An 11,296-nucleotide genomic window follows, 5' to 3' on the forward strand; every position below is an offset into this window, starting at 1 on the left:
GTGCTCCCATGAGTAAAAAAGAAATAACTTCCCAATGCAGAAATGTCCAGATGCCACAGCTCTAAGTTCTGCTCTGTGACATCAGTTTCTATCTGGTTTTAATGATTTTCTGCAGAGGGATTAATATGAAAATGATGTACTTTGTTGCACATGTGGATAAATGTTTAAGAAACCTGGAACAGTTGCTTAACTGCAGAAGTGCATTTTCTAAGTGAAAACACTGACTTTCAGAGACTGTGTTAGACAAAAGCACTTTACTTACCTCAAGCATTACTCTGAAGTGATTCAAATGGGTTTCCTTTCTTGGCGGCTGTAGGGTGTTGCTGACAGTAAAAGGTGGACTTCTAAAACCTCTGCTCTTTAGGCTCAGTGGAGAAAAAGTCTCAGCAGCTGTTAAAACAAAATAGTTATTTTCCTAGTGTAAGTATTTTGGACTCATTGGTTAATTCTCCCCTTTGTTTTGTTGCACAGAAAGCTCAGGCAGACTCTGATGAGACAAAATTACATCAGATACACAAACAGCCTCTCAAAATGCAGAGCTCGAATCTTCCCCTGAATCACTTGAATACAGCTGCTAATTATCTCCTAGGATGGGCTCTGCTGCAGTCTGAAGAGCGTATGATGCCAAAGGAGAAACTGCTCAGTAGCACCATGGGCTTTACTTCAGCTGTGTGGCTGTTTCTCCAAACCAGAAGTCCCCACCTTTTGAAGGGAAGGAAGGACAAGCTAACAGTTAAAATAGAAAAGTGGGAAACAGCCAGTGCAGGAGCCATTCCTTTTGCAACAGATGATACAAGAAGCAGAGGGAAGAAAATGGGAAACAGGGACAAGGGAGTGATAGGTTTTATCTCATGCAGTGGTAGGTGAAGACTTAAGCACTACCTGTCAGGTTCCCTGGCTGCCACTGGAGCAACGTTCTGCTTTGTTCTACTCTGACACTATTAACATCCTATTCTTCAATTCCACAGAAGCTTCAGCACTTCTGACATGATGTTTCAGTAGCTGAATGCTGAAATTTGAAAACCTGAGATCTCAGTGCAAGATAAATGTGCAGTTAATAAACTTGTTATTCCTGCATTCAGCCCTAGGAGCAAGTGCAGCATTACTGAAGACGGAAACAATTTGGTTGCTATCATTGGAGTTGAACACACTTAAGCCAGAATGAAACATAAATGCCCACATAATCCTCTGTGACCTCCCAATTATTCCCACACAGTGTAAGAGTGATTTCACAGATTACACTGCAGGGAAGAGCAGTTTAAACTTTCTATGGTGTGTGTGCTCATCCCTTTAGTTTTCTCACTCTGTAGCCATTGAGGCAGGTTAATCTGTGGTGTAATTTAGATGGAAGAAGGCTTGCAGCGGAGACATTTGGGCCCATTGTGAGCCTTTGTGTTCTTTCTAGTACTATTTTCCATAATGATTTCATTTCTATCCCAGTGTCTGATTATTAGAGGAATAGCCTTTGTATGCAGGAGACAATGTATGATTGCAGCCATGGTGGAGCTGCGTGGGAGACCAGTATTATGTATCTACAGCTGGAGTTTGCTGGGGTACAGAATCACCAGCACAAAGCATTTGCTGTAACTTTCCACCAATCAAAACCATTCCAGAAATAAAACACAGGATTCCCAAAATGTGGCTTCGGCAAGTTTCACTCAAATATTTACAGTTAAATATACATATTTTCTGAGATGTAGGGAAACCTATCAGTGTCCACTGCTGCTTATAAAAGTCATGCCACTACTGTTGGGTTTTCTTCTTCTGTCTTAACCTGTGTCATTAAAACTCTTGTCTTAAGAGAAATAAGAAAGTTTATTCTCTCCACTTATGGAATTGTCATCCAACGAGAGCATCTTAATTCCTGGAACTTACAAAACACTGAGTTTTTACCAGTCCCGATGTTTGATGTGGATTGTCTGCCTTAAATCCACCTCTGAAATCATGTCAAGCCCAACCCCTCATGTTACACCATTCTCAATACCAGCCCAGCCAGATCCTGCTCGTTACTATCTACTCTTTTATAACACAGGCAGTCAGATTCCATTGTCCCCTTTGGTGTTACATAAATCTGCAGGTGTGTAGTTGAAAAAAGGTTCACTCTAGGGTGGCATGTGAAATATACTGGCATGAAGAAACACCCTTTTGGCAGCGAATCACAGCGTGAGTCAGTGAAATCTTTTACCAGTGAAGCTTCTCCTATAGTAAACATTCCCAAGTACTACACTGTAGTTTTACTTCACTGAAGGAAAATCCCATTATATTAAATTATAATGTGGAGACATTCTCAACATTAATTTAATGGATGCAGCTCTTCAAGTTCTCACCATCTGCTCACCCTTTAATTACAAAAACAAAAAAGCACAACTCACTATCCCATCATAAAAAAAGAGGACCAGGAGTGATCTGGATGCACAGGTACCTATTGTACTCAGCTGCCAGCATACATGGCTTCACTTGACAGGCAGCTCTAGTCTGCTGGAAGCACCCCTGCTTGACAAATATGTATGGGCAGTTTCAAGAGGATAAATGATTTGTCACTATCTCACCTAGGAATCTTATTGTCCAGTGCTGTGCTCCTGACTTCATCATAGACACAGCTTCAGGATAAGTGAAACTGCCTTTCTACCTGCAATCACCAAACAGGTTATTTTGTGAGCAGAGGAGAGTACAGAAATGAAGTAACTGAAAAGACACATTATAGATACCCTCTGTCAGTAGCCAGCCTCTCTTAAATAAATATATATATCTTTTCCTGAATGATCTGTAGAAAGCATTTACATTTAAACCAGATGAACAAAATGCAAGTATTTGCATTCAGTGACACTGCCCAGAAGCTCTTTAATTCACAGGCATAATAACAAGTTTCTTTACCTAATTGTTCTGATTTTTCTGTTAAAGATCCCTTAGACTTTGAAGAAAGCATTTTTCAGCTTAAGAGAATACCTGCTCATAGAACTAGTAAAATGAATAGTAGCTGTAACACTGCACAGAAGGGGAAGTGGGAGTTGAAATGACCCTGAAGATCTTTAAACAGATACAAGAGACATCTCCTGTCTCCCAATTTGCTCCCCAGCCCATGGTGCCTCCTGCTATACTGGTTTCCTAGTACAGAGTAAGAGCAAGAATTATTTTCTTGAACACAGAAGTGTATTAAATAGTCACATAAAACCAGAAGAACTCGTTTTGGAAGAAGTCAGCCCTATCTCAAGGCTATTGTAATGTACACACCTTTATGGTGGAAATTCTTTCACTTGGTCTATTATCTCTACATGAGTAAGTCTTGACATATTTTGGTACATTTGCCTCCAATTGGACACTGTCAAAAAAATAGAGCAGCAGTAGCTATACCAGTAAAGCTTTTTGGACTACTACAAGAACGAATAGCAGTGATTTTCTGCTGTAATAGATACCTTTTAAGGGAAGTATAACTACAGTCAGGACAGAGAGGGCAATTTATGAAAACGTACATTGAGGGACTTCACCGGGGAACAGCTACAACACAAGAATGGGATGTTTAATACTTACTCTGTTGAGGCCAATTTGTATCAGAGCTTCAGAGCCTGGAAGGTGCCACTTCCCAAATAAACACTCTTTGAGGGAGGTAAGCCAGGCTTTTGTAAGTGATTTTTGATAGTAAAACATGAATCAGAATTAAACTTGCTGTGCAGCATCCTATAGTGTTCCATGCTGGAGAGGCTGCCTTGTGAAGCCAGCACTTCAACTTCTGCCTCTCATTCTGTGCAGATAAGGTGCACCACTGTTGTAATGGACCCTGCATTGCCTCTCCACTCATGCAGTGCTGTAATAAATACACATCCATTATGGAATTGAACAATTCCAATTGCTCAAGTTAATGACAGTCTTCTGAAACTAGTTCTTCTCTCTGCTAATACACCTGGTATCATTAATTATGGCGTTCCCATTCATCTCACAAAAACAACAGTCATAATTTCATTGATCTTTTCAGTTTGTAATCTGAGGAGGAAAACCAGTACTGGTGAAGTGTACAAATTAACACCATGTTTGTGCTAGATACGTACTCCTAGAGTAAATCTCTGTACCACGGCAGCAAGGTTAGAACTAGCTCCTGTCTTGGAACACACAGAGACTGACACTTTTAGATGCAGTCACTGCCTGTGAGTGAAATTCGGTTAGTGATTCAGCTAACACAGCTTGAGTTCAGCTTTCACAGCATGAGCCCAGCTTTAAGCCTGCAAACTTGGAGGATTTGTTGCCTTGGGTCTCCAACAGCTGAGGGTCAGCATCTGTAGGATGCAGTGGCTGTGCACATTCTAGGGCTAACATGAGGAGAGCTTTACCATGTCAGGGAACACACTCAACAGCCATCAGTAATGTTGTAGACATCAAAGAGGAAGTTGGACCCTGACAGTAAGATCCCAGCTCCAGGTGGAATGCCAAGAGTTCTGGCATCACCATCTAGCAGCAAAATTAACAGGTCCATTCATGGCCATTTCTCACACTTCTGCCAAATGTCAGATTTTTATTAGTCAAATTTATAACAATGTGGATTTTATTTTCATGCTATTTATCTTATGCACAACTTCAGGGAGAAAAGCCTCTATATGCAATTGCCAGAGCTTACGAGCAATTGTGGATCATTTGGCTAAATCTGATTCAATGAGGCTGAAAGGGGGGAGGAAAGGAACTTATGCACAGGAAAAGGGATGGAAGAGAAGAATAGCAATCAGGAAGAATGATGCAGCTTTGATGCATCGATGAAGGAAGAATGATGCAATGAAGTAGGAGATGAAACAATAAAATGTATTATGCAAATAGAAGAGATCAGGGTTTGTTGTTACTGCGAGCACCAGGAGAGCTGAGAGTTTGTTAGAGCTAAAAGAAGGTACCTGATGTTCTCAGGATTGACCACTACCTTTTCCCAACCATTTTTCATCCTTCCCAAGTGACATGAGTATGATGGACATAACGAACCCAACACAGGGTTGGAAGGGTAAATAGTCTTAGCTAGTAAAAACAGACAGCACTTTGCCTATGAACACAGTGTTACTAATGAGGAAGTTCAGGTTTATCAAGGCTAGCTCCATCCAGCTGGGGATAGTCTCTTTCCAAGTAATTTGCCACTGTTATTTCACTTTGTATGCTTACATATTTACTGCTACTAAACTCACAAATATTTGGATTGTCACTGAGTTGGCATGACTGGTAGTTTCTTCTTGGGCAACAGAGGATTGCCAAGAAGGCCTCTGCTCAGGACTGAGGTGTGCTGACAACATAATGCCAAAGCTGAGGCATTCCACACATTATTATTTTCATTAATGTTAGACTGGCTCTCAGGGTTTCCTCAGAAGAAACAGTTCTATCTGGGCTCTGTAAAACCCTGCTACAGTAAAGCAAATAATTTCAGGTTGCTGCAGCATGCTCTTCCACTCCACCCTTAAAATCAGGCTTTTGGTGAGAACACTGTTATGTAAGGCTGCACACGAGATTTGGAGCGATAATAATTACTCAACTTGCCACCTATTTTTAATGCTGAAGATGGAAGGCACTGAAATTCTGAAAGATAATATTCAAAGAGCAAAGCACAGCAGTGAATCCACCTATTGCAATGAAATCCAATGCAGTATTAGGTTAAAAATAAGGCCAGGTTATTATTTGTAACCAGCTATTACTAATAATACACTTGTTAACCACAGCGAAACGAAATCATGATCTAAGAATAAGTGTGCCTGTGCAGTGAATAGATCATGGATCTCCTTTGTCCTTTAGCACATACACAAATAGATTTCAAAAGGAAACTTCCCTCCCTGGTCTCTCTATTTGGAGGAAGCATTTAAGCTGCAGCCAGGACGCAGCACTGATTGGAATCCAGCTCAAGAGCTGGTGCTGAGCTGGATGGTGGTTTGGCCAAGCCATCTTTAGCAGGCTTTGTGGATCTGTTTGTCATGCAAGACATCTGACATCTCCAAACCAACATGGGTACGATATTAACACGCTTCTAAAAGTCATGGGTACAGCTGCAGTGGGTTCATGCTTCCTTCTCTACATGATACTGGCAGTGCTATGAAGGAAACATACATTTACCTGGCAGCAAAGGGAGGAAGGACTACCTCATGTTTTCTTGCTGCAAACGTTTTTGCAGTCTTTTTGTAACTTTATTCTCTAGTTGCCTGGTCCAGATGAAGGCCATTATGACAGTAACTGTGATGTAGCATTAACTGAAGAGTATCTGGGGGAAAAAAAAAAAACAGAAAGCAGTAACTATAATAGAAAGAGAATCTCATCCATTCACTCAAATAAATAAGCTACAGAATGGCTGCATCATTAGTTAGGTACTGCCTGGCATAAGTGTAACAGGATCTCCAGGACAAGACAAAAGAAGGAAGCACAGAATAAAGGTAGAAAGAGTCCTACTTATCAGATGAACTGTGCTGTGTGCTACTTTGCAAGGGCACAGTTAAAAAGCAGAAATATTATGACAAGCATAGGCAAAACATCTCAGAGAGCTCAGGTTTAATACCCTTAAGTCTGCAGGTACAGCACCAGGTCCTCTTGGATTTATAGGCATTTAATATGATTGCAGTTTTGTTCCAGGGAAAACAACCATCATTACAACCCTGCAGCCTCCCCAGCTACATCAGCCAACTGCCTCCTTTTGGATTAGTTACTGCATTTTGCTGTAAGTCTATGCACCAAAATGAGGAGAGAAAATATATCCCACAGTGGTTTCAGCCCTAATTCAGCTGTCACGTTGTGTTTGAGGGCTCACAGAAGTGAGCTGTATGGCCCCTTGCTAAGATCTTATGACTTGAACTAAACCCAACACCTCTTACAACTCCTACATTTTTCAGATTCCTAAAGCCAGCCATCTGAAAGCCAGAAACAGTGGTTTCTCCAGAGCATGCTGGCATGAAAAGCAAAGAAATGGATCCATCCCATGTCTAACGCAGGAAACATTCTGTAGGAATTGTCTGTACAAGGCATGTGGGATGTGCCAACTTTGTGCCGCTTATTAAGAAAACCGCACTTTGGATAATACTGTCTCCATGACAACTGCTTGTATGTATTAATAATTTGGGTGTTTAAATGCAGCTTATGGAAAGGACCGAACAACAGGAGAGCTTTTCTAAAGAAAGTACTTGTAACAGGAGGTGATCAGAGCACCAACCCCGCAATCAGCAAGCCTAAAGCCTCCAAGTGCAAGCTTAGCAGGGTATTTCACAGGTATTTACACTATTTGCTTAAAAGAAAGGAATTTAAACATCTATTTAAGTATCTGTTGAACTAGGGTCTCTAAATGCTCCTGTCATGTTTGTAAAGTTGATTAATTTCAGTATCTATTTCCTCACATTTAGGTCATTTGGCCATGACAGTGATAGTATTTGTCCTGGCAGTGGGAGGATCTATCAAGTGCTCTGAAGATTAAAACTGTGAGGTGATAACATAGCACTTTCAGACTGAGGAGGAACACAGCTCAGGTGCTCAGTGATGCACCCACTTCAGTGGCTGGAGCCAGTGCACAAGCTGAAAGCAGTGTTTAGTACTCATGATGAGAAAGTAGAACACAAATAGCTGCAAAATCTTAAAAACCTACTGTTTGTGAATGAGCCCCCTCTCCTTAGCTTTTTAAAGTGTCTGGACTAGGAAATATCTGTATCCATAGCGACTTGAAAATGTGATTTTCACAGTTTGTAACCATTTCTTTCAGCAAGACTGCACACTTCTGCTTTCTCTACAGCATCAGAGCAAACTATGAACTAGCAAATCTCAAGTATATGTTTTGTGGTATAGAAGATGATTAATAACGAGATTCCACCCTTTGCAGAAGCCAGTTAATTGAACTGTTGAAGTGAGGAGGCTTCCCCTGATAGTGGTGTTACTGATGTCAGTGGCTTTGTCACGCGCTATCTGGACTCTGCTATGAGTCAAACATACAGAAATACTTGCTCATGCTGATACAACACTGATATCTGATGTAAATAGCTTCTAGCTCCCATCTTTTGCAGTTGTTCTACCACAGATCACAGGATTTATCGGACTTAATGGGACTATTAAGAAACAAAATGTACAATATTTTGTCTCAGTATCTCAATATGTGAGATGTTACACATATGCTTCTGACCGCGTCTGATCAGGAATAGTCCCTTTTCCCCTGAAATATCAGGGCCTATACTCTTTGCTCACCAAAAAAATCTACTCATCAAAGAAGCCAGCCCTTCACCAAAAGGTGGCAATTCATTATTACAATATCATGTATTTTAAATCTGCCTTTACCCTTAAACCACCACAGCAACAGACGTTGCAGACACGCATTGACAGGTAACTGAGAACCTGTAAAACATTCAGGGAGATAGATAAGCATGAGAAAACCAGTTTACGTGTTCTTTACTCTCCAATGTGTAATCAACACTACATTCACGTAGCAATATGAATCTGGTGTTTAAACACTGACTGCTGTCTCTTACACTGCAATGGAAACGTTGCTGTTACTACAGTAACTGATAAGATTATTGCAATTGCTGACACACTCATCAATGAGCTCCAGACTCATTTCAGACCATTACACAATTAGTTGGCACTACAGGTGGCTATGCAAAGAAGCTGAACAACCTTCCAACTCTGTGTTCCAACACTTCAGGGTGGTGAGCTGGAATTGTTCACCTTTTTAAGGAAAGCCATACACACACTTGTCACTGACTCAAGTGCTGGGACTGCGTGGAGCAGCACAGGCTACCCTTGACTCATCACCGCACCCAGCCCATCACCTTAGTTACAAACCACACACAAAACCCTGGGGTATTTCACATGCTAAATGCGAAGGGGTATCACTGCCATCTCACAACTCACCCTGCAATCTTACTGTGTATCTGAGGTACTGACAAACCCCCAACTTATGCAACACAATGGGTATTCTGTCATTATTTTGTTCCCCTTTGAAGGCCCAGATAACTATCTGAGAAAGAAGAGAAAAGCAGTCATGGTTCTCTAAACTATTGATTATGGCTCTCAAGTAGGAGGGAGGAATGAGACCTGATTTCTGATCCACATACAGACTATTCAAAACAACCCGATAAAATACAGAGCTAATGCTTGCCATGGAGATGGAACCCTTCTCTGTGAGCATCCACATAACTGAATCCTGAAATCTCCCCTAATCAATGGCATGGCTTCAGCTGCAAGCAGCGAGCACTGAATCATCCACCGCTTCCAAAGCGCTGTTTGTCCTGCCAGTGAAGAGCTACAACTGAGTCTTTTCAAGCAAAAAAGGCTCCTTTCTTAGGAGCTTTTCTCACTGCTCCTGTGAGCCAGTGGTGGGTTTGGGAACCATCACAAGTGCTCTGAAGATAGCAGTGATTACTACTGCCATCCACACGGAGCCCTGGGCAATCCACAGTAGCTGTGCTTTCCCCTCACCTAGCAGATAAGGCATCACAGGACTCTGGCTGTAGTTTCACAAGTGAATAAACCACATTAATAGTTCCCTGTTGCTGAGGAGGTTTTATTTTTCCTCTCTCCATATTTCCTATTGCAGAAAGACAGATGGGTGCAGGCAATACAGCAGCAAAGAGTAGTGAAGTTGTAGGTCCAGATTTTTCTGAAAGTTGCGGAAAATAAGTAAAAACTAAGAGTAATGAGTAATTTTTCATAGAGAGAAGGATAATTAACTTTAATACCAACAGCACGAGGACTTCAAAGGTGTAATCTACTCAAGTTTCATCAAGAATTTCACTATCTGTGTGGGAAATACAGAGCTAAATGTGGTCTGAAAACATCTGACTATGCCAGGAGGTCAACAGCTATTGAAGATAATAAACTTTAGCTTGGCAAGTTACACAAGAGATTATGTTATTGCTTCATGCTCTTTGCATTTATTTGTTCAAGATTACATTAGGTGTGCAATGCTTGAAGCCTGCCATTTTTCAATATGTAACAACTTTACCTTCTACTACTTTTAAGTACAAAACTAAGAGCATCTGAAGAGGGAAACTTATGTAAAAAGAGCAAAAGCATCCTGGAAGAAAACCAAACCACCTGAATTAAGTCATTTGAACAAACTGGTGTCGACTGGGAGAGTATGACACCAAGAAACCGAGACTGACCTAGGAAAGCAAACATTCTTTTTGCCTTGCTCACTGTGTAATTGGTGATTTGCTTCAACAGTACGCAAAGAATTTAACAATCTAGAGCCTGTATTGGGCAAACCCTGAGACAATTGCCATCTATTAACCAGGAAAAGCCTTTGTGGACTGGGCAATTCCAACAGGGTACCTTTGGTCCAAATTTTGAGCTGTTTTAGTGAAAGAATGCAGATTTTTTAAATTATAAAAATCATCTTTTGGAGATTAAGGGAAATTTTGCTTTGACCAATACCTCTGTAATATTAGATGCCAAGAGCTACAAAATACTTAATCTGTTACAAATCACAGATGCTTGTTTCTTTCATTGCTTCTTACTGCATCTTCTTTCTTTCTCTCCAAGATCTTTTAGGTAGAAAGCAATGCCTGAGTACACCAAGGAAGCTGAGCTCCACTCCCAGTTTCCTGTATTTTGCTAAAAGCTTACACCACACCTCTCTTATTCTTTCTCTCGTAAAGGGTCATAATAAACACAAATATTCCAAGAACTCTCTCAGTATAAACGATTTACAAGACAAGAAACGCAACACAATCTTTTTAACCTAAGCACTACGCAGTGGCACAAACCAGGTATCATTTAACGCTCATGCTCGAGCTGAAAGGATTTATTTCTAAGTACCCAACACCACCAAGTGCCCTCCGCTTCCTTGCTCCCAAAGGAACACGGCGATGTTCCTCAGGACTACCGGGAGAAGCACCAACACCGCGAACCGACTGCAAACACAAGAGACACTCAACAAGCACTCAGCAGCCGGGAGTTCTGCCCCGTCCGCGCTCCGTGTGGAACGGGAACCGACGGCCTCGCTGCCCTAACGGCTCTGTCAGGCAGGGATAGGAGCCGCCATAGCCAACCAGCGGCCCCTCACAGCAGCGCTCCTCACTCCCGCCTCAGAGCTGCGGGCTGGGCCGCTGCACCTCCCTCAGATGGGCCCCCGCTGAAGAAGACCATTGGGTCTCACCCCACCGGGGCACAGCGCGGTGCTGGGGCAGACGAAGCCGGCAGCCCCCCACCGAGACCCCGCACCTCAGAGAGCAGCAAACACCGCTACCACCATCCCCTCACGGACACGGCACCCCCCGCTTTAAGCCTCCGCGCAGGCGCACCCGCGCGTCAGCGCCGTCCCGCCGCTGCTCTGGTACTCCCCAGCGCGCAAGCGCGGCCCCGCCCAGAGGCGACG

General features: G+C 42.2%; 1 long non-coding RNA gene across 1 annotated transcript; it reads right to left on the reverse strand.

Annotated features, from left to right (window-relative positions):
- Window positions 1–269: 269 nt before the first annotated feature.
- Window positions 270–8,107, reverse strand: LOC136019794 (uncharacterized). Its single transcript, XR_010615064.1, has 3 exons — window positions 6,067–8,107; window positions 3,529–3,802; window positions 270–390 (listed from the first exon to the last, which is right to left on the reverse strand). It is a non-coding gene; the product is annotated as an uncharacterized LOC136019794 (long non-coding RNA).
- Window positions 8,108–11,296: the final 3,189 nt, after the last annotated feature.

The sequence above is a fragment of the Lathamus discolor genome, chromosome 10 (genome assembly GCF_037157495.1).
Source record: "Lathamus discolor isolate bLatDis1 chromosome 10, bLatDis1.hap1, whole genome shotgun sequence".
Lineage (NCBI taxonomy): Eukaryota > Metazoa > Chordata > Aves > Psittaciformes > Psittacidae > Lathamus > Lathamus discolor.